The sequence below is a fragment of the Notamacropus eugenii genome, chromosome 4, assembly GCF_028372415.1.
Source record: "Notamacropus eugenii isolate mMacEug1 chromosome 4, mMacEug1.pri_v2, whole genome shotgun sequence".
NCBI lineage: Eukaryota > Metazoa > Chordata > Mammalia > Diprotodontia > Macropodidae > Notamacropus > Notamacropus eugenii.
Genome location: NC_092875.1, coordinates 137,405,334 through 137,414,115, shown reverse-complemented (window position 1 = coordinate 137,414,115; position 8,782 = coordinate 137,405,334).

Sequence of the window (8,782 nt, the reverse complement as noted above, 5' to 3'; positions counted from 1 at the left end):
ATAATCAGATAGGACATGGAGAATGACAGTGGATTATAGACAATTACATAAGGTGACTTCCCCCTTGTATGCTGCTGTTCCAGATACTATCATGTTAACAGAAAGGAGGCAGAAATGTGATGAGACTTGGAATGCAATTATTGATTTAGTCAATGTTTACTATCTCAGTATACTCTAAACAATGGGACCAGTTTACTTTCACTTGGCAGGGCAGATAATATACCTTTACCTACTTGCTTCAGGTATATCTGTATAGCCCCACTATTTATCATAAGATTGTGCCTGAACATTTGGATGAATTAGAGCTACCTGGTATACAGCCTACCTACTACATAGATGATATGATACAGGGAAAAATGTAAAAAAAGTGGAGAAGAGTTTGACATTTTTAATTGAACATATGAAAAGTAAGGGGGTGGAAATTAGCCCTGCAAAGATCTAAGTGTCAGTTCGAACCATAAAATTTTGGCATCTACAATGGAATAAGGGGATGGGAGAGATTCTCCAGGAAGTCTGATAAAAAATTCCAGATTTTCCTGTCCCTACCAATAAGAAAGAGGCCCCAAAGCTTAAAGAATTGTTTGGATATTGGAGGCACCACATACCACATCTGGGACAGATTTTGAAACCTTTCTATAAAGTTAATAGGAAGAAATATGAATTTGATTGGGGACTTGAGCTGAGTAAAGCATTTGAAGAAGTCAAGGCTGCTGTACAGTTGGTCCTAGATTTATGACCTATGCAAAGTGGCCAGGTGGAATTAGAAGTACAGGATGAATATGCAAGGTGGAGATTTTGGCACAAACAACAAAGCTGACATGTACCCTTAGGATTTTGGTCTAACAATCTACCTTCATCTGGATTTCAACATACCTCTTTGAAATGCAGTTGTTTGCTATATACTGGGCTTTGGAGAGACTGAACAAGATACTGAGTCATGAAGTAATATTAAGCCTGGAATCCTGATTATGACTTGGGTAATGAGTACCCCATATTCTAATAGAATTGGATATGCACAAGAGGCTAGCATAATTAAATGGAGATGGTAAATTCAAAATAGATTTAAAACAAGCAAAAGTAGAGTTTCTGCTTTGCATGAATCTATAGCAAATATAGTGCTGAGGGAAATTATATACTCCCTGAACCAAAGTTGGTACAGTCCTTGGTAAAAAAGAATGAGGGATATGATGGTTTAACTAAAGAATGAAGGAGATATGCATGGTTTACTGATGGGACAGCAAGTTATTTGGGCTACAAAAGACATTGGAAAATGGTAGCATATACCCTTGTTCTAGGCAGACTTTGTAAAGTACTGGGAAAGGTGGAAGTAGTCAGTATGATGAACTCATGACAGTACATCAAGCTATCAAAACAGAAGAAGGAGAACAGTGACATATATTCACTGATTCATGGGCGGTAACAAATGTGTTAGCTATGTGGATGCCCATGTGGAAAAATCAAAATTGGGAAACTCGTCTGGGGCAATGAACTATAGGAAGATAGATGGGACATTTCTTTGCTTACTACTTTGTCCGTTTTTCATGTAGATGCTCATATGACTCTCACCATGCTAGAATATGAGTGAAATGCACATGCTGATGGACTAGCAAAGATTGCTACTCAACATATTGTCCCTACTGTGAAACCAATTGATGATCCAGTACTAGGAAAAATGGGTCCATCAAACAGCTGGCCATTTAAGGGTCCAGGCCACCTGTCAATGGGCACAAGCTCAAGGTATTGGTATCTCTTACTCATTGTTAAAATAAGTAGAAGGGGAATGTCATATATGGAAAAGATACAAACTGTTCCTTGGGTAGTAACTTGAGATATAGCAAGAGGAAAAGTACCAGCCCAGATCTGGCACATAGACTATATTGGACCACTAGGTGGTGCAGTGGATAGAGCACCAGTGCAGAAGTCAGGAGGACGTGAGTTCAAATCTCACCTCAGACACTTGACACTCACTAGCTGTGTGACATTTGGCAAGTCACTTAACTCCAGCTGCCTCATCCTGGGTCATCTCCAGTCATTCTGATGAATATCTGGTCACTGGATTCAGATGGCTCTGGAGGAGAAGTGAGGCTGGTGACCTGCACAGCCCTCCCTCACTCAAAAAACAGTCAAATGCAAGTCGTCATTAAGTGAAGGAGGAATAACACACTCCCCTACCCCAAGATAAAGGATGCAAATTTATATGTATTTATATTGACACCTATTCAGGTGTATTAGTGGCTTTCCCCTATAAGAACGTGACCCAGAAAAACACTTGTAAAACTCTAAATATCATAGGTCTGTTTTATGGTACCCCAATGCAGATTTAAAGTGACAATGGATCACATTTCAAAGGTAATGAAATGAAGACATATAGTATATTAAACAATATAGAATGGAAATGTCATAATACATACTATTCACAAGCATCTGGGTTTACTGAAACAAAGAATGGATTATTGAAGGAATAGTTAGGGAAGCTAAGTTCTAATAATTATCAAAATTGGAGAGGCAATTTGTTCACTACTTTATGTAATTTGAATAATAGACTATTGTGAGGAAGTACACCTCTACCCAGAATGATGACCCCCAAATCTGTGATTAGGAAAAAAACAAACATATATGATTCCAAATATTGAGTATTGGACTGTGAGGCAAGATATTTCAGTACCATATCCAGGAATACCCGTGTTTTCTCTGTTACATTGTTGTAAAGTTCTGTTGACACCTGTTATCTCTAAATTCCCATTAACCTATGTAAAAGATATGAAAGATCTTGGGGCCAAATGTATTGTTAATGTATTTTTGCATAATGGAAAGATCTGTCCCATCCATTAATAGGTCCATATAATTTGCTTGGGTCACATGGAAGCCTTAGTCACATGAGTCTGTGATGGGAGGAGTTTACCAAATGGATAGAGCAGGAAGTGGTGGATCAGGAAAGGTGAAGCAGAGTTGAGAGGAAGTTGGCTACAGCAGTTAAAGCTGAGGGAGAGAGAGGAAGCAGACAGCAAGCTATGAGTATTCATTTGAGGGAAGGTCCTGCCTGGAGGACAGCTTGGGGATGGTGGTGCCCCCTGCATTGTTTTAGTGTATAGATGTCTTTGCTGCTGTGATGAATTTGGCTTTGTAGTATTGGGATTTGGCTTTTTGGTGTTTAATAAGTGTTTAGTCCATGTGGAGAGTGCATTGTATTTTGAGATTCAGCATTATGCCAGCTTATTCATAGCTGCCTTAGGTGCTGTGAATATCGTGTTGGTGCTACATGACCTCATTTGGAATTTTCTTGCCAAAGATACTGGAGTGGTTTCACCTTTCCTTCTCCAGCTCATTTAATGGATGAGGAAATTAAGGCAAATAGGATACAATGACTTGCCTACAGTCACATAGCTAGGCTATCTATAAGCTTAAAAAAGAGTTTTCTTGATTTCAGGTCTCACATTCTATCCACTATTCTACCCAGTTGCCATGTTACTTAGCTACATGGACACTCTTAAAGACTTTCTTTTCTGTGATTTCAGTAGCTATGACTGTAACCACTGTAGGCAAAATTGTCAGGTTGCATCTCCACATATGTTGCTTTCCAGGGCTCTGAGTGAGGACACTGGATGATAGTGGCATTGTTATTCCCAAGGATCTTGGTTTCAGGATCCTGGGCTCTTTTCTTCAATTTGAAAGAAAATGGTATTCAAGCTGGTGGTGGTAGTGACTTGGCTTGCACATGTTGCCTCTTCTCTTTCTCAGGGCACCTTGCTGCTTTATATCTAGGCTGCCTTGCCTTCCACTTTATCTCCATTTACACAGGAAAACGCTTGAATCTCACTTATTTTTTAAAAAATAGAAGCAGGTAATTAGCTCTGTTGGCATATTCTTTTTGTTGGGTATGATTCAATGCCAAGAATTTTGCAGTTGTAAGAACTGCAGTTGTTTCAAAAGAAGATTAGAGATAAAATTGAAGTGCTTTGATTTTGAGGGTCCAGCACCATGAGGATTAAATTCTGATGCTTTTCCTTCTAGGTTGGTCATTATCTTGAGTTCAGACTTAACTTTATTGGAATACAAACTGTACTCCCAATTGTAATTCTACAGAATTTCTGTTTTGTCTCTGCTTTATCCTTCCTTGCACCTCTATCCCTTATGAATTAATTTCTCTTGGCATTCTGGAGTATTTTTAGAGATTACAACAATGTTTCTATACCAAGTATGCTTTGATGTGACCTCCTTTACCTATGTCTGGGCTTGATTACAATTTTCCTCCCTTCTTAATTATATTTCTAAAACATACAGGGCACATTATTTTAAACTTTTTCTTTTTTAAAGAGTAAGAGTAATATGTGAAAACAAAGGAATTGGGACTGTATTGGTGATTTCAATGATATAGAGAGTTTCCACAATTTTTGGAGCACTGCAAATTTAAGTGACTTAATTCCACAAGGTTCTATATTTAGTATGTGGCAAAAGTGAGATTTGATCCCAGGTTTTCCTGGCCCTAATGTAAGTATGTTATCCACTTTGTAATGCTGTCTGTTTGCCTAATGTAAATTATACTAGTGATAACAATACCTAGAAGAATAATGGTAACTCACACATGCATAGTGCTTTAAGATTTACAAAGTATTTATACACACACACATACTCAAATACATACACACACACTCATGTATCACCTCATTTAATCATCCCAACCATTCTATGGGGCAAGTACAATTATTATTCTACTTTCAAAGATAAGGAAATAGGCTGAAAGACCATTAGTAATTTGCCCAGGGTCACATAAATAATAAGAATCTGAAGCAAACTTCAAACTTATCTTCCTGATTTCAAATACAGTACACTATACAATATGCCACCTTATTAAAATCTGTGATGCAGCAAGAGTCTGTGAAGAGAGGACATGTCTCTACCCTGATGTAATGTGGGAAAATCATTAAAACTTTTTCATTCACCTTTTCTTACTAAAATTTGTGAGATATAACTATAAAAAGACTTCAGGGAAAAAATATGCCGCTAAAACATACATTAGCAATTTTTTAAAGGAGGTTAATGAATTGCATATTCATCTGGGAAAAAAAAAAAAGAAAACCAACAGATAAAGGAAGAGAGGAGGAAGGGAACAAGCACTCATTATTTTGTCTACTCCAGGTCAGGTATTGCATTAAAGACTTTACAGATAGATCATATAATTTGATCCTCACAATAACTCTATGAACTAAGTACTATTATTATGCCCATTTTGCACTTAAGGAAACTGAGACAGATAAAATTAAGTGATTTGCTTAATCACAGCTAGTCAGTGTCTGAGCCTGAATTTGTACTGAGATCTTCCTCACTCTAGGCCTAATGATATACCCAATGCTCTATTAAGAAACTGAGATTAAGTAGGATAGATGAAACATAGAAGGAGAAATTGATTTGCTACCATCTTATAACAAAACTAAAAGATTATTCTTTGAAAAGACAAACAACATTTGACTTTTATCCAAATTAAAATCCCATCTTCCCTCCCCAACTCTCTTTTCCTTCTCCCCCAGTAGTCTCTAATCCCACGTGCCCTGCTACATCAGGTCCTGGTGGCCTCTCATGTGGACAAGAAAGTATTGCAAGGAAGGTTTTGTGAATTGTAAAATGGTTCAGTATAAGAAACAGTTATAATTTCAATAACAGGAATGACACCAAGAAAGATGTATTTGGACACTAGGCTGCCATAAAGAAGTACTTCACATTGTAGGAGATGGAGAGACTGTAGAGTTTGATGCTTAAGGAGAAAAGAGGGCAGAGGCAACTAATGTTATATGTCTTGGTGGTGTTGCAGTGCAAGGCAGTAAATATGCTGTTGATTATAATCATTATGGACATTATGTGCATTCTAGATGTCCTCTACAGTACTACTAGTAGAAATATCAGAACAGTGAGAGCATGGCAAAGAATGAGGGGTCAGTGTAGGTTCCTGAAGGCCATCCCCAACAACAGTGTCCCTACCACTTTGGCTATATATAGAGTACCTATACTTTTTGACCACAGTATTCCAATGCTCCTCTAGAGGGTGAAACGATGAAGGACATTGACAACCACTGTGCAGGAGAAAAAGATAAATCAGTGAGACAAAATATACTTAGAGGTTAGAGACCATGATTTTGAAAGGGGCCTTCTTGTCAAAGACAGTCTATGGAAGAAGACAACGAGAAACAAAAAAATGAGACCCTAGGTCAGCACCCAACTCAGTCAATGTTGGTACCATAGTAACTTCAATTACCAAGGTAGACACCTAAATAATCCTAAACCACAACAAGTCAGAGACAAAAAGCAGCTGAAATAGGAAGTTAGAACATGTTTGCTCCTGAGGCTGAGAACAGCAGGGCTAATTAATGTCAAATTATCATCTCTGCTATCATCTGGTTTAGTTTTCATAGAAGAAATAATATGAAATTCCAGAAATAATAAGAAATGAATGGAAATTTTTGAACAGAAAATCTAAGTGCTCGCTTTTTGTTTTTTCCATAGATAACTAGAAGTTGCTGCATTAGCTATGCAGCATGACCTTGATTATTATTACTATAGTTACCTAAATAAGTTTCCTTGTGGAAATGACTTTTTTTTAAAGTCTAGTTTTCTCTATATACTTTAAAGAATTTTAAGACAGTCGCCTCCTAAGAGTTTCTCTTCCTTTACTTCTGATCCCCAATGGCCTTGAAGAACCTTGATACAGTCACTGCCAACAATGCCACCACTGTCTCTCATAAGGGGGCTGAGACTCTGGTTGGCATGCACCATTGGACCATAGGCCCATGGACAAGAGGATACAAGAGAAATTGATGACCCTAATGATGTTGGGAAACAAAGGAATTCCTACCTTCCCAAAGTCAGACAATGACTTCAAATGCATTGGGATCATCCATGGGGTAGCTGGGACAGTATATGAAGATCTATGGTACAGATTTTTCCTGGAGTTCTCTGGCAGCTACCCAAATAATGTTCCCACAGTGAAACTTGTCACACTTTGCTGTCATCCTAATATGGACCCCCAAGACAACATTTGTTTGCATATTCTCAAGGATAAGTGTTAAGTTCTGTATTATGTCAAGACTATTCTACTGCTGGGAGAATCAACCTGCTGGGAGAATCAACCATTGACAGCTCATTGAACACAAATGCTATTGAGTGTTAGACAAAGCCCACAATCTTTAAAAAGTACAGTTATCTCTTTTACATCATGTCTTTCTCCATCATGGTTTCACTATATCACAAGTCAGCATAAGAAATTAAATGAAAATTTGGGGGGAGTTTTGTGCAAGCCGCAGATGGCATACTTAGGCCAGCAGACATCACAGAGACTATGGCCAAATACTTAATCCAAATTTTACAACAAGGTGCTGTAAATACCCCATAAAAGAAAAATGAAAAAAAAATTATTCATTTATTCCTATGCTCTCTAGTGTTTTTAATAGGAATGAGTCTTGTAGGCTTTTCTGCATATAGTGAGATAATCATATGACTTCTGTTAGTTTTGTTTTCAATAACATCCATTAGCTCATAGTTTTCCTAATATTGAACCAGACCTGCAAACCTGGTATAAATTCCATGTAGTATTATCCTTGTGATATATTGTTTTAATCTCTTTGTATCAATATTGATTAGGAAAATTAGTGTATAATTTTCTTACTCTGTTTTGACTCTTCCTGGTTTGAGTATCAGCATCATATGACAAAAGGAATTTGATAGGACTCCACCTATTTTTTACAAATAGCTTATGTAGTATTGGAATTCATTGTTTAAATGTTTGGTAGAAATTGCTTGTGAATTGTTCTGGTCCTGGGAATTTTTTCTTAGGAACTCCATTAATGGTTTGTTCAATTTCTTTTCCTAAGATTGGATTAAGTATTTTATTTCTTCTGTTAATCTGAATAATTTATATTTTGGGCAAAATAGGTCCTAATCATTGTCTTAATTTGCTCTTCATTGTTGATTAATTCACTTCTTTCATTTTTGATAGTGGTAATTCTGTTTTCTTCTTTTCTTTTATTAAAAAATTTAAATGCAGCAATGGTTGATTTTATTGTCCCCCACCCAAAAAAGAAAACACGTTCTAGATTTATTTATTAGTTTAATGGCTTTCTTACTTCCAGTTTTACAATCTTTTCTTTGATTTTCAGGATTTCCAATTTGGTGTTTAATTGGGGATTTTACTACTTTTGTTCCTTTACTACTTTTTTTAGTTGCATGCCCAGTTCATTGAACATCTTTTCTTCTATTTTATTGATGACAGTAAATAGAGATATACATTTTCCTCTAAGTACTGTTTCGGCATCACATAAATTTCAGTATGTGTCTCATTGTAATCATTTTCTTTAATGAAATTACAAATGGTTTCTATGATTTGTTCTTTAACTTGTGTGTTTTAGGATTAGATTATTTACTTTTCAATTATTGTCATCTCTCCAATGTCCTTCATTAAATAAAATTTTTATTTCAACATAATCTGAAAAGGATATGTTTACTATTTCTGAGTTTCTACACTTGTTTGTGAGGTTTTTATATCCTAATATGTGCTCAGTTTTTATGTAGGTGTTATGTACTACTTTAAAAAAAGGCATATTCCATTCAGTTTTTTCCAGAGATCTATCACATAACTTTCCCAAAATTTTATTCGCCTCCTCAATTTCTTTTTTTTTATTTGAAAGTTTGATTTATTTAGTTCTTTAATGTAGAAGCTGCCAAATCCTATATTATCTTGACAGTATCTCTATTAAATTTGAATTGTTTGTTTTTGGCTCATTGAAACACTTTTTCA